General features: G+C 44.9%; 1 non-coding gene across 1 annotated transcript; it reads right to left on the reverse strand.

Moving 5' to 3' along the window:
- Positions 1 to 14993: 14993 nt before the first annotated feature.
- Positions 14994 to 15075, reverse strand: trnas-uga (transfer RNA serine (anticodon UGA)). Its single transcript has one exon. It is a non-coding gene; the product is annotated as a tRNA-Ser (tRNA).
- Between the last annotated feature and the right edge of the window lie 216 nt (positions 15076 to 15291).

Consider the following 15291-nt stretch of genomic DNA (forward strand, 5'->3'; position numbering starts at 1 on the left):
TCCTCCTTCTCACCTGGTGCCTGCAAGAGCTGCTCTTTGTCTAACTCCCCACATCCTGACTGTCTGCCTCTGCTTCCAATCTTCACTGTCCAATCACAGCAAACCAGGGGAGACTGGAACTAGAGTCATTACCGTATGGAAGGAGGCCATTCGCCACATCCAGTCCATGCTGGTTCTCCGTGGAGCAATCCAGTCAGTCCCATTCTCCTGCTCTATCCCCATAGCCGACAAGTTTATTTCCCTCAAATGTCCATCCAAATTCCTCTGTGAAATAATTCATCATCTCGGCTTCCAACCTCAGAGACAGCAACTTCCAGGTTGTCACTCGCTGCATGAGAAGTTCTCCTTTCTGTCTCTTCCAAAACCTTCAACTTGTGCCCCCTGCTCCTTATACTATCAGTGAATGGAATCAGCTTTTCTTTGTCTACCTGAACCACACCAGCCATAATCCTGTCCACCTCGATCAGATCTCTCTCTCAATCTGCTTTGCTCCAAAAAGATCAACCCCAGCTTCTGCAACCTAACTTTGTGGCTAAAACCCCTCATTGCTGAAACCATTCTGGTCAATCTCCTCTGCACCCGCTGAACCACCGTCACATGTTTCCTCAAGTGTGCTGAGCAGAACTGGACTCAATGCTTCAGCTGTGATCCAATCAGAGTTTTCTAAAGGCTCAGCATAACTTGCATGGTTCTGTACTCAATGCCTGTGTCCTCATGGAGAGGGTCACTCATGTGGACGAGGAGGGTTTGAACTAAACTGGCAGGAGGATGGGCACCATTATATAGAAGTGGAAAAGAGGAATATCTGGAGAAAGAAAAAGAAAATCACCGGCTCCAACGCACGCCTCCCTGATGAGCTCAATGCATTCTGTGCCCGCTCTGAGCAAGAGGTCAGCGAGAGCACGCCCTCCACCCTGGAAGCCTGAGATGAATCTGTATCTGAGGTCACCATTGCAAATGTCAGAGCAGCTTTCTCAGAGGTCAACCCAAGGAAAGTGACTGCCTCGGATGGGGTACCCGGACGAGCACTCAGATCCTGCATGGATCAGCTGGCAGGGGCATTCGCAGACATCTTCAACCTCTTTTTACAACAATCTCAGGTCCCTATCTGCTTCAAGACGACGAGGATCATCCCAGTACCAAAGAAAAGCTCAGCAGCGTGCCTCAATGACCATTATCCAGTGGCTCAGACATCCATCATTAGGAAGCGCATCGAAAGATTAGACATGGCACAAATCAATTCCAGCCTCCCAGACTATCTGGATCCACTACAGTTCGCCTACCAGCGCAACAGTACACAGCAGACGCCATCTCCCTGCCCCTGCACTCAGCCCTGGAACACCTAGATAACAAAGACACTTACAGCAGACTTCTATTTATTGACTACAGCTCAGCCTTCAACACCATTATTCCTACAAAACTCATCTCCAAGCCCCGTGGCCTGGACCTCGGCTCCTCTCTCTGCGACTGGATACTGAACTTCCTAACCCACAGACCACAATCAGAAAGAATAAGCAACAACACCTCCTCCACGATCATCCCCAACACTGGTGCCCCACAAGGCTGCGTTCTCAGCCCCCTACTATACTCCTGAGACACCTGTGACTGTGTGGCCAAATTTCCCTCCAATTCGATTTTCAAGTTAGCTGACGACACCATCGCAGTGGGCCGGATCGCAAACAATGATGAGAGAGTTCAGGAACGAGATAGAGAATCTGGTGAACTGGTGCGGTGACAATAATCTGTCCCCCAATGTCAACAAAATGAAGGAGATTGTCATCTACTTCAGGAACCATAAGAGAGAACATGCCCCTGTCTACATTAACGGGGACGAAGTGGAAATGGTCAAGAGCTTCATGTTTTTAGGTGTCCAGATCACCAACAACCTGTCCTGGTCCCCCCCATGCCGACACTATAGTTAAGAAAGCCCCACCAACGCCTCTACTTTCTCAGAAGACTAAAGAAATTTAGCACATCAGCTACGACTCTCACCAACTGTTACAGATGCACCACAGAAAGCATTATTTCTGGTTGTATCGCAACTTGGTTTGGCTCCTGCTCTGCCCAAGACTGCAAGAAACTACAAAATGTCGTGAATGTAGCCCAATCCATCACGCAAACCAGCCTCCCATCCATTGACTCTGTATAGAACATAGAACAGTACAGCACAGAACAGGCCCTTCGGCCCACGATGTTGTGCTGAGCTTTATCTGAAACCAAGATCAAGCTATCCCACTCCCTATCATCCTGGTGTGCTCCATGTGCCTATCCAATAACCGCTTAAATGTTCCCAAAGTGTCTGACTCCACTATCACTGCAGGCAGTCCATTCCACACCCCAACCACTCTCTGCGTAAAGAACCTACCTCTGATATCCTTCCTGTATCTCCCACCACGAACCCTATAGATATGCCCCTTTGTAATAGCTCCATCCACCCGAGGAAATAGTCTTTGAACGTTCACTCTATCTATCCCCTTCATCATTTTATAAACCTCTATTAAGTCTCCCCTCAGCCTCCTCCGCTCCAGAGAGAACAGCCCTAGCTCCCTCAACCTTTCCTCATAAGACCTACCCTCCAAACCAGGCAGAATCCTGGTAAATCTCCTCTGCACTCTTTCCAGCGCTTCCACATCCTTCTTATAGTGAGGTGACCAGAACTGCACACAATATTCCAAATGTGGTCTCACCAAGGTCCTGTACAGTTGCAGCATAACCCCACGGCTCTTAAACTCCAACCCCCTGTTAATAAAAGCTAACACACTATAGGCCTTCTTCACTGCTCTATCCACTTGAGTGGCAACCTTTAGAGATCTGGGATATGGACCCCAAGATCTCTCTGTTCCTCCACAGTCTTCAGAACCCTACCTTTGACCCTGTAATCCACATTTAAATTAGTCCTATCAAAATGAATCACCTCACATTTATACACTTCCTGCTGCCAGCCAGCAGATTTCAGGACCCCACTCACCCCGGACATTATCTCTTCCACCTTCTTCCATTGGGAAAAAGATAGAAAAGTCTGAGGTCACGGACCAACTGACTCAAGAACAGTTTCTTCCCTGCTGCTGCCAGACTTTTGAATGGACCTACCTTGCATTAAGTTGATCTTTCTCTACACCCTAGCTATGACTACATTCTGCACTCTCTCCTTTCCTTCTCTATGAAAGGTATGCTTTGTCTATATAGTGCGCAAGAAACAGTCATTTTCACTGTATACTCATACACGTGAAAATAATAAATCAAATCATATAAGGTAGGAGTAGATGAAGAAGGAATCTCAGTGGAATACAAGGATAGGTTTGGAAAGCATGTGTGTAATCACACAAAGTGTCATCGAGTCAGAGGTTTACAGCATGGAAACAGGCCCTTTGGCCCAACTGGCCCATGCCACCCCGTTTTTTAACCCCTAATCTAGTCCCAATTGCCTGCATTTGGCCCATATCCCTCTATACCCATCTTACCCATGTAACTGTCTAAACACTTCTTAACAGACAAAATTGAACCCACCTCTACTACTACTTCTGGCAGCTTGTTCCAGACACTTACCACCCTCTGGGTGAAAAAATTGCCCCTCTGTACCCTTTTATATCTCTCCCCTCTCACCTTAAACCTCTGCCCTCTCGTTTTAGACTCCCCTACATTTGGGAAAAGATATCGACTATCTAGCTGCTCTTTGCCCCGCATTATTTTATAACACTCTATAACATCACCCCTCCGCCTCGTACGCTTCAGAGAAAAAAGTCCCAGTCTATCCAGCCTCTCCTTATAACTCAAACCATCAAGTCCCGGTAGCATCCTGTAAATCTTTTCTGCACTCTTTCTTATTTAATAATATCCTTTCTATAATGTGACCAGAACTGTACACAGTATTCCAAGTGTGGCCTGATCAATGTCTTGTACAACTTCAACAAGACGTCCCAACTCCTGTATTCAATATTCTGACCAATGAAACGAAGCATGCTGAATGTCTTCTTCACCATTCTGTCCACCTGTGTCTTCACTTTCAAGGAGCTATGAACCTGTACCCCGAGATCTCTTTGTTCTATAACTCTCCCCAACGACCTACTATTAACAGAGTAAATCCTGCCCTGGTTCGATCGACCAAAATGCATCACCTTGCATTTGTCTAAATTAAACTCCATCTGCCATTCGTCAGCCCACTGGCCCAATTGATCACAATCCTGTTGCAATCCTAGATAACCTTCTTCACTGTCCACTATGCCAGCAATCTTGGTAACATAGTGGACAGTGTGGTGAATAAGGTTGGTGAGTTAGAAGCACAAATAGCCACACAGGAACACAAGAGAGTGTCAATGTTGAAAATGCGGTCTGGGAATGGAGAGAACCGGGCGATTACTATTCAATACAATGTGAACAGAATAGAGAGAAGGGTAAAAGGTAGGTGTGGTGAGAAGGAAATAGAGCAGCAAATCTATCGGCAGATCATTCATTGTAGATACAGAATTAATTCCATTCTCACACAGACTGACAGGAAGGTTGACCACATGATCCAAGTGTCTGGAGGTGGTCACTTGAGTAACAGTGATCATTATGTCACAAGCTTGATATTAGCAAGGAACAATCTAAAGGAGCACTTCTGAATGGGAAGAGGACTAACCTCAATGGGAGGAGCTGGAATTGAGCCAGAGTAAACTGGAGCCAAAATCTGACAGGAAAAACTGTAACAGAACAATGGGTGATCTTTCAGGAGATGTTTCAGGTACAGACTCGGTACATTCCAATCAGGGTGAAAGGGAGGGGAACCAAAGCCAGGGCTCCTTGGAGGATGAGGAAGATAGAAAGTATAATGAAACAATGAAGAGGCCATTTGATTGAGTTTTTTGAAGGGGTAACCACGAAGGTAGATGAGGGCAGTGCAGTTGATGTTGTCTACATGGACTTTCGCAAGGCCTTTGACAAGGTACCGCATGGTAGGTTGTTGCATAAGGTTAAATCTCACAGGATCCAGGGTGAGGTATCTAATTGGATACAAAATTGACTTCTTGACAGAAGCCAGACAGTGGTTGTAGAGAGTTGTTTTTCAAACTGGAGGCCTGTGACCAGGGATGTGCCTCAGGGATCTGTGCTGGGTCCACTGTTATTTGTCATTTATATTAATGATTTGATGAGAATATATGAGGAATGGTTAGTAAGTTTGCAGATGACACTACGATTGGTGGCAGAGTGGACAGTGAAGAAAGTTATCTCCAGTTGCAAGGGGATCTTGATCAATTGGGCCAGTGGGCTGATGAATGGCAGATGGAGTTTAATTTACACAAATGTGAGGTGATGCATTTTGGTAGATTGAACCAGGGCAGGACTGACTCAGTTAATAGTAGGGCATTGGGGAAAGTTACAGAACAAAGAGATTTAGGGGTACATGTTCATAGCTCCTTGAAAGTGGAGTCACAGGTGGACAGAGTGGTGAAGAAGGCATTCGGCATGCTTGGTTTCATTGGTCAGAACACTGAATACAGGACTTGGAATGTCTTGTTGAAGTTGTACAAAACATTGGTAAGGCCACACTTGGAATACTGTGTGCAATTCTGGTCACCCTATTATAGGAAGGATATTATTAAACTCGAAAGAGAGCAAAAAATATTTACTAGGATGCTACCAGGACTTGATGGATTGAGTTATAAGGAGAGGCTGGATAGACTGGGACTTTTTCCTCTGGAGCGTAGGAGGTGATCTTATAGAGGTCTATAAAATAATGAGGGGCCCGGATCAGCTAGATAGTCTATATCTTTTCCCAAAGGTAGGGGAGTCTAAAACTAGAGGGCATATATTTAAGGTGAGAGTGGAGAGATACAAAAGTGTCCAGAGGGGCAATTTTTTCACACAGAGGGTGGTGAGTGTCTGGAACAAGCTGCCAGAGGTAGTAGTAGAGGCGGGTACAATTTTGTCTTTTAAAAAGCATTTAGATAGTTACATGGGTACAATGGGTATAGAGGGATATGGGCCAAATGCGAGCAATTGGGATTACCTTGAGTTTTTTTTAAAAAATGGGCGGCATGGACAAGTTTGGCCGAAGGGCCTGTTTCCATGTTGTAAACCTCTATGACTCTATGCATGTCAGAAGAATTCTTCAAGTGAGAACCATTAGAGTGTGGAATTCACACTCTATCTGTCCATCTCTGTTACTGTATGAGAATGTGGAGTTAACTCATTCCCGCTATCTGTCAATCTGTACATGAGAGCACGATTCACTCTGTCAGTCTCTGTTACTGTATTTCAGGGAAGAACTACAGTGAGTTTCTTCCTGTCAGTTTATTTGAGGATGGATTAATTCTCTGATTGTTAATGCCCCATTCACATATAGTAATAGAGAATAACAGATAGAGAATTAATTCTATATTCACAGACGCTAACAAGGATGGACAGAAAGGTAATGGCTAAATTCAACACAGTCCCAGATGATCATAGGCTGCTCTCTCCTTTCATGAATATCCTCAGCTGGTACCGGAATATGAACCCACGCGGTTGGGGTTGCTCTGCATCACGGTCCCGCTGTCCAGCCAACTGAGCAAATCAACCCCCAGGGTAGGACAGAGAACAAAGAACAAAGAAAATTACAGCACAGAAACAGGCACTTCGGCCCTCCAAGTCTGCACCGACCATGCTGCCCGATTTAACTAAAACCCCCTACGCTTCTGGGTACCATATCCCTCTATTCCCATCTCATAAATTATTAATATTATTATTAATAATTATTAATAATATGATTAATAATAAGCCTGTATTAGTGCAAGTGAGTGTGGCATTAAATTGATTCGCCAGTCTCTGTTCCTGTGTTTCAGTTTGCAATTACCTCTCATGGGGCATCTTGACAAGTACATGAATGAGATGGGAATAGAGGGATATGGTCCCCGGAAGCGTAGGGGGTTTTAGTTAAATTGGGCAGCATGGTCGGTGCAGGCTTGGAGGGCGAAGGGCCTGTTCCTGTGCTGTAATTTTCTTTGTTCTCTGTCCTACCCTGGGGGTTGATTTGCTCAGTTGGCTGGACAGCGGGACCGTGATGCAGAGCAACCCCAACAGCGTGGGTTCATATTCCTGTACCAGCTGAGGATATTCATGAAAGGAGAGAGCAGCCGATGATCATCTGGGACTGTGCTGAATTTAGCCATTACCTTTCTGTCCATCTTTGTTAGCGTATGTGAATATAGAATTAATTCTCTATCTGTTATTCTCTATTACTGTATGTGAATGGGGCATTAACACTGTTCATCTCTGATTTGGACATGAAGCTGGAATTAACTCTTCTCCATTCTTTATCCTTTACTGCAGTGTGGCATTAACACTCTGTCACACTATTACTGTGTGTAGATGTGGAATTGACTCAATCAATTGATAATAATGTCTGTGTCAGTGTCTGTTAGTGTATGGAAGTGGGTCACTGTCAGCTTAGCAAACTGTAGCGAGTGGAGGCTGATTCCTGAGATGAAGGAGTTCCCTTATGAGGAAAAGTTAAACAAGTCTGGCCAATTTTCAGTGGAGAAGAATGAGCAAGGATCGTACTAAAACATATAAGATTCTCAAGGGCTTGACAGTGTAGATGCTGACTGGGATGTTGCAATGTGTAGGGGGAAACTGGAACTAGAGGCACCGTTTAAAGATCAAGCATCTCCAATTTAAGATGGAGATTAGGAGGAATTACTTATTTTAAGGGAACCTTAATTTTTGTTATTGAATAGATTCAATCTTGAGTTAGACAGATTTTTGAGCTACAAGAGAATCAAGGGTTATGGGGACAGGTACTGAAGTGGAGTTGAGGCCACAATCAGATCAGCCATGATCTTACTGAATGGCAGAACAGGCCTGATGGGCTGAATGGCCTTCTCCTGCTCCTTTTTCTTATGTTCTGGTAGTGTGTGTGTGGGACTAACTCCTTTTCTCAGTCTCTGTTACAGTTTTCAGTGTGGAATTAACTCAGTCTGATCCTGCATTTCAATGTGGAATTGATTCTCTGTCCAACACTTATTGTATGTGAGTGTGCAATGTTTCTTTAACTGTACAAGACACAGTTAATGATCTTTGATCAGAAGTGTTTTGACCCTACTGCTCTCAAATTTACTCAGAATTAAACCCATCACTTTCTCCTGCTTCTACAGACCAAAGTCACCCAAACAAAAACATACCTTCACAGAAACTGAGGGGCCGAATTCCAAAACCAACATCCAGCTTGATTCAAAATCGCTCTTAATTTGTCTATTTCAGGCCTCAGTTTTCTGAGCAACAGCTGCAATAATTCACAGGTGAAATCATGTGGACGCTGGACATCTGAAACAAGGTGAAAATTCTGGAATACACAACAGGTCAGGCAGCATCTGTGAAGAGAGAAACAGAGTTCATGTTTCAGCTCACTGACAATCAGCCTACAATAAACTACTTGCTGATATCTGCTCGTGGCGGTCACAGTTCCCACATGAGGAGGTAATGGTGTAGTGGTATTGTCACTGGATGAGTGACCCAGAGGTCCAGTGCAATTCAATGGGAACTGATTATCACCTCAGCACAGTGTGCAATTTGAGCTCAATTAAAATCTGGAATTAAAGGTCTAATGATGGCCATGTTGTAAAAACCCATTTGGTTCACTGATACCCCTTTAGGAAAGGAAATCCACCCACATGACCTGTTCTGGCCGACCTGTGACTCCAGACCCACAGTATGTTTTTGACTCTTTAATGCCCTCTGAAATGGCCTAACAAACCACTCAGTTCAAGGGAAATTAGTGCAATAAATGCTGGCCAAGCCAGTGATGAACACATCACATGAATGAAAACAATTCTCTGCACCCAGAAAGCGCTCTATCCAACACACTGACTTGCCCAGGCACTGAGAGTGGGCACGCTCCCCAGGGGCAGCCGCGGGGCAATCGGTGCTGGAACTTTCCCCACTGCCACTTGTCTCCCATTCCACCAAGCTGCCTGTGTCCTTTTGAAGTTTCCCACTTTCCTCCTCACAGTTGCCAATGCCTCCAAGTTTGGTGGCGTGTGGAAATGTTGAGCTTGTGTCCTGTACACCAAGGTGTGTGTCATTAATATATATCAGGAAGAGCAGGGCTCCTAACACCGAGCCCTGGGGAACTCCACTGGAAACCTTCCTCCAGTCTGAGAAACAACCATTAACCACTGCTCTCGGTTTCCTCTCACTCACACTGTTCCATATGGGGCGGTGAGGATGGCCTCGCTGCACCATCCGCTTCATGGTGCCGCTCCCCCGGGTCCCTCGCCGCACGTCCGCCGGACCCGGGCGCCTCTGCTCCGACCTCTGACTCGGAATTACTGCGTCCACGCGCGACCCCGCTGAACTTCCGGGAACCGCACCGCGCATGCTCCGCGCAGACAGACGGTTTCCGTGGACGCGGCCGAACGGCAGCTGCGCCGTGCGGACCATTCTGAATGAGATAGACCGTATTCACCCGCGCGCTGCATCCTGGGTTAATTATGATGTGGAATGCCGGCGTTGGACTGGGGTAAATACAGTAAGAGTTTTAACAACACCAGGTTAAAGTCCAACAGGTTTATTTGGTCACAAATGCCATTAGCTTTCGGAGCGCTGAAAGCTAATGGTATTTGCTGCCAAATAAACCTGTTGGACTCTAACCTGGTGTTATTAAAACTCTTCCTGGGTTAGTTACACTGATAGCCAAGTTCCGCACACATGAGAACGGCCTAAACCGGGATGTTGGATTTATGTCATATCATCAGTAACCCCCACAGCTTGCCCCTGGTCTTGCATAATCTCACCAGCTGTTCTGTCTGGAGACAATACACATCTCATTAACCTGTGTTTAATGTTCCCTCCAACCACATTATCTGTACCTTTTAAGACCTGGCTGGCTGTAGAGATTTGCATTCTAATTAGTATTCTGTAACTTGATTTCTGTGTCTGTGCACTGTTGGAGAACAGAGACCACTCCATCTGACGAAGGAGCAGCAAGCTCTGAAAGCTTATGGTATTTGCTACCAAATAAACCTGTTGGACTTTAACCTGGTGTTGTGAGACTTCTTAATTAGTTACACAGGCCACCATTACATTGAATAAAACAGCACAAGGAATTAAATTTAAACCCATCAGCATTCCGAAAGAGATTTCCTCGCCCTTTCGTGCAATACTTCCTCTTATCTAAAATACAGCCTCAAAATGTATTCCTATCCTTATTTGTCCAATGACATTTTGAATTTACTTTTCATTCTAATTGGCTTCTATTACAGGCATCATATTCAAGATCACAGCAATTTGCTGCCCAATGTAACGACAAATGTGTTCCCTGACGGTTTTCTTTGTTCTTTTATATCATTCACAATGAACCCGTGCCAGTGGTTCACAGAAACATTTTCTTTCAATTTACTCCATTGAAACTGATCACGACTTTACTCACCTCTCTGAAAACTCCTCTCAACCTTCGTACTGACTTCAAACGGTATGAATGCAGGAAGTATGAATTTAGTTTCGAAGTTCTGTAATTACATAACAAGTGAGCTGCTGCAGAGACAAACAGTTAATAGCAAATATTTCAGATCAACATCTGCCCATCAGAACTGTCTGAAGTTAGAAATGTAATACATTACAGGCAAATGGAGAGGAGAGGGGCTCATGTGAAAAAGAATGAAATGGAATATCTGTGACGTGCACAGATGCATTAAATAATAAGAATTAGTTACACAGTGAAAGGGATAATCACCAGATACATAAAGTAAGAAAAATCTGAATGGAGGAGAGGTGCTCTGAACACCAGGAAAGACCCAGGACAGAATGATCCATGTGAGAGTGAGATGCAGAATGAAAATGGCAGGTGACTAGAAACTTTTATCAGAAATTCATCATCATTGTGAACTGATTGGAAATGCTCCACGTGTGGGACATGGGAGCGACACACTTGAGAACCCTGCCAACCACAGAGCGGTGAGAGGATTGGTTGAGGAAAGGGAAGAACTATCAGAAGTTCCTGAATGGAAGGCCGCATTATCTTTCCTCACAGTTCAGTGTCTATATGCAGGAGAATTAGCTTTTGCAACATTATATTTTTTCTAAAATTTCACTGCTAATGATGTGCTCTGCATTGGTAGATTGAATGACTGCTTTGTGGAACATCTCCCATCAGTCCAGAAGCATGACTCAGATCCAATCCTGAACGAGAATCCCAAACCTAAATAAAGTAAACTAGGAAGTTATGAGAGGTGAGTTTGCTAAAATAGATTACGGATCAATAGATTCATAAAATGGCATAACGGTCGATAGGCAATGGCTAATATTTAATGTTTCATATTTAAGGCATAGTTGTATGTAATGAAAGAGTTATACATTCCTTTCTGGCACGTAAACATAACTGGAAAGTGGCCCAATCATGTCTTACAAAATAATTAAATAGTATTGGATCCAAAGAAGAATATGAGATTATAAAAGTGTGGAGCATCAGTCGGCCATTTGTCACCTCGAGCCTGCACCGCCATTCAATAAGATCATGGCTGATCTTTTCATGAACACTTTACACAAATGATCAGTGGGTCCATTCTCCTTTGTCTGTGCCTCCTGACAGTCCTGTTCTTAACACCCGTTAGAAAGAACGCATTTCTCCCGCAGGATAATGTTGTGTTTCTGCCCTCTCGTTAATCTCGGTTCGCTTCCATTCGATTCAAATCCACAGAAAGTAAAGAGAGAGAGAGTTATCCTCTCTGATACCTGTTTGATTGTCAATTCACAGAAAATGAGCCAGATGTCGAAAAAAAGCCGTTAGCGCGAGCTTGTGGCACAACGGTAGCTCGGCTGACCCCAGATCCGATGGTTGCGTGTTCAAATCACATCAGGCTCACGGCGCTTTACTACAGTTGGTCTTTGGATTTTGTCTCTGGGAAATTGATTGTTTACAATTGTGTCCGAAATTATAAATTTCAAATTATGATAAAATGATTTTTTAGGTATACTTCCGGTTTCCACGCACAGATCATATTTTAGCATTTTGCAACCTTAAAGCAAGCCCATGGTCCGAGATGATTCTCGGTGTCAACAAAGTGGACAGCGAAATGGTGATGATTTAACCTGAGGATTCACAGCTCAGGCGGGGAGCAAGGCTGAGAAGGCGGGGCCTGTATCAATAATCTCAACCGATACGGGAATTGATCCAGAGCTGTTGGTTGAATCTGCTATCCAGCCAACTGAGCTGAACCTGTGACAAATGCGCTGTATCACCCACGGTAAGACAAATCAAGATGACGAAGCAAATTTACTGTCAAGAAAACCCTGATATGCAATTGGACAGCAGCGGAATACGTCTTTTTGATACGAGTGAGAATACAATAGCAAAGGATGGTTTCGATCCAGCAACTTCTCAGTTATTAGCACAGCACGCTCCCGCTGTGCCACTCTGCTCCGAAGCGCGGTCGCTTCCTGCCTATTACTATTGCGCGGGAGCCAGACAACTATTGGTTGAAATTAAGAAGCTCACCCTGGCGGGCGAATAACACGTAACATCACCTCGAATGTAACAGATAGAGAAAGACACACAGAAAAGCAGTAAGAGGCTCTCAGGGCACACACACAATAACAGACAGAAAAGGAGCCGAGAAAAGCAGCAAGATACTAATTATTTATGAAAATGTGTTTTCTTTTATACAAAGATAGGCCCTGGTTTGAAATGCATTTCCTGTGACTGTTCTCTCCGCTGCGGAACTGGGACTCTGCCGTTGACAGATCTTCACTGTGGTTCTTGTCAAATTCTTCCCTGTTGTGTAAATGTGTTCTCGGTTGTGTAAATATGATCAGTCTTAAGCAGAAGTTTCCTCTGTTCTGTAAAGGTGTTGCCTGTGGTGTGAAATGTTCTCTGTTGTTCTGTGAAGATGTTTTCTGTGGGAAAGCAATCGACGGGAATTTCAAGGCCGCCATTACTGAAACTTGCTTTCAATTCCAGGTTTATTTAGACTGAATGGTCTACTCCTGTTTCTGTTTTCTATCCATATTTCTATGTCTTAAATCAGTGAATTTAATTTCACCAGCTGCCGTGGTGGGATTTACTCCCTATCCCCAAATATTAGTGCCCAGTGACCAAACCTTTCACCCCTGTAAACAAAAGCAGTTCATTCAGTTCATTATTAAACCTCTTCCTGAGGAGATTTGAATTCCCGCCACAGAATTTCAATTAGCCGATTGATACAAAGCATTTTGTTCTCGTTGGGAACATCAATAATTTATCCAGATCAAACAGATATTGTGGAACAGTTCGAATTTAAAAATACTAAGATGAGTGAGAATTAAATGAACAAAGTTACAAGGAAAGGAATCTGAGAAAGCTCCTTGCAATGTTTGGAAGGAACAGTGGATTGCAGTTAACGGGCGAGAGCTCGGTTTCCAGGAGATTCCACCAGATTTCTGTATAAAGCGACCGGGCTTGAACCCGTAATTTTCAGGTAGCAGCACTGAAAGCACTGGAAATTAGACACCTCATCCGTTAGGCCACAGTCACTTTGATGGAGCATGTGGAATATCCCTTGTTCCAGTCCTGTTCAGGCCCCTCTCCCGCACCTCTTTTTCTGTTACATCTTCGACTGTATCGGTGCCGCTTCCTGCTCTCGTCTACAGCTGGAACTTTTGCTTCCAATTTCCACCCTCGCTCCTTCACATGGTCCATCTCCGACACTTCTCTAACCTTCCTTGACCTCTCTGTCTCCAATTCTAGATAGACTGACCGCCAGTAATTAAAACCCCACCGACTCACACGTCGAGTAACGTCAGAAGGATATAGATAGGCTGGAAATTTGGGCAAAGAAATGGCAGATGGAGTTCGATCCAGATGAATGCGAAGTGATGCATTTTGGTAGAACTAACGTACGGGGGAGCTATACGATAAATGGCAGAACCATAAAGGGTGTAGATACGCAGAGGGACCTGGGTGTGCAAGTCCACAGATCCTTGAAGGTGACGTCACAGGTGGAGAAGGTAGTGAATAAGGCATATGGCATGCTTGCCTTTATAGGACGGGGCATAGAGTATAAAAGTTGGGGTCTGATGTTGCGATTGTATAGAACGTTGCTTCGGCCGCATTTGCAACATTGCGCCCAGTCCTGTTCGCCACACTACCAGAAGGACGTGGAGGCTTTAGAGAGAGTGCAGAGGAGGTTTACCAGGATGTTGCCTGGTATGGAGGGTCTTAGCTATGAGGAGAGATTGGGTAAACTGGGGTTGTTCTCCCTGGAAAGACGGAGGATGAGGGGAGGCTTAATAGAGGTGTATAAAATTATGAAAGGCATAGATAGAGTGAACGGTGGGAAGCTTCTTCCCAGATCGGTGGTGACTTTCACGAGGTGTCATAGGTTCAAAGTGAGGGGCGGGGGGCGTGTGGGGGGAGGGGGGGCGTGAGGGGGCAGGGAGGTTTAACACGGATATCAGAAGGACGTATTTTACACAGAGGGTGGTGGGGGCCTGGAATGTGCTGCCGGGCAAGGTGGTGGAGGTGGACACACTGGGAACGTTTAAGACTTATCTAGATAGCCACATGAACGGAGTGGGAATGGAGGGATAGAAAAGAATGGTCTAGTTTGGACCAGGGAGCGGCGCGGGCTTGGAGGGCCGAAGGGCCTGTTCCTGTGCTGTATTGTTCTTTGTTCTTTGTTGAGTGCAGATCCTGATACCCCGCTCCCTGTAAGGACCCCATCCCCATTCTCCTAGTTTCTTCACCTCAGTCACAACTGTTTCCCTGATTCCTCTTTCCAAAACGGCACTCCTGACATGGACTCCAACTTCCTGAATCCAGGATGCCTCCACCCGCTCCCTCGGCGTTTAACTGGGCGGTGAATCGTGTCCTATTCATGTCCTCACACCCTACACCTCCCAGAGCCACGATCCGCTCCCAAAATACAAAAATAAAACTGCTATTCTTATTGTTTTCTTTTCCATCACTTCACTCAATATTTTGTCGATGCCTTCACGAAATCCAATAGGAATGGCAACCAGTTTTCAAGAAATGGCTGAAGAGAAGAAACAGCTTTTAACACACTCGCTGCGAGCAGGGTTCGAACCTCCGCAGGGAAACCCCATTGGATTTCAAGTCCAACGCCATAACCACTCGGCCATCGCAGCTGTAGCCACCAGCTCACTTACCAGCTTATTAATAGCTGATTCCCTCAAGCTTTACCGTTGAATGTTTTACCAAACAATGAGACGCTCTCCGTTGCGTCACAGAGCCACACCTACATCAGTTACTTCCCATCCCCATATGGGAATTTCTGACGTTGTCGAACAGACACATCAAAAGTTCAGCATTGGGACATTGACTATATTTCAAAAATACTTTGT

This window comes from Mustelus asterias, unplaced genomic scaffold (genome assembly GCF_964213995.1).
Source record: "Mustelus asterias unplaced genomic scaffold, sMusAst1.hap1.1 HAP1_SCAFFOLD_124, whole genome shotgun sequence".
Taxonomy (NCBI): domain Eukaryota; kingdom Metazoa; phylum Chordata; class Chondrichthyes; order Carcharhiniformes; family Triakidae; genus Mustelus; species Mustelus asterias.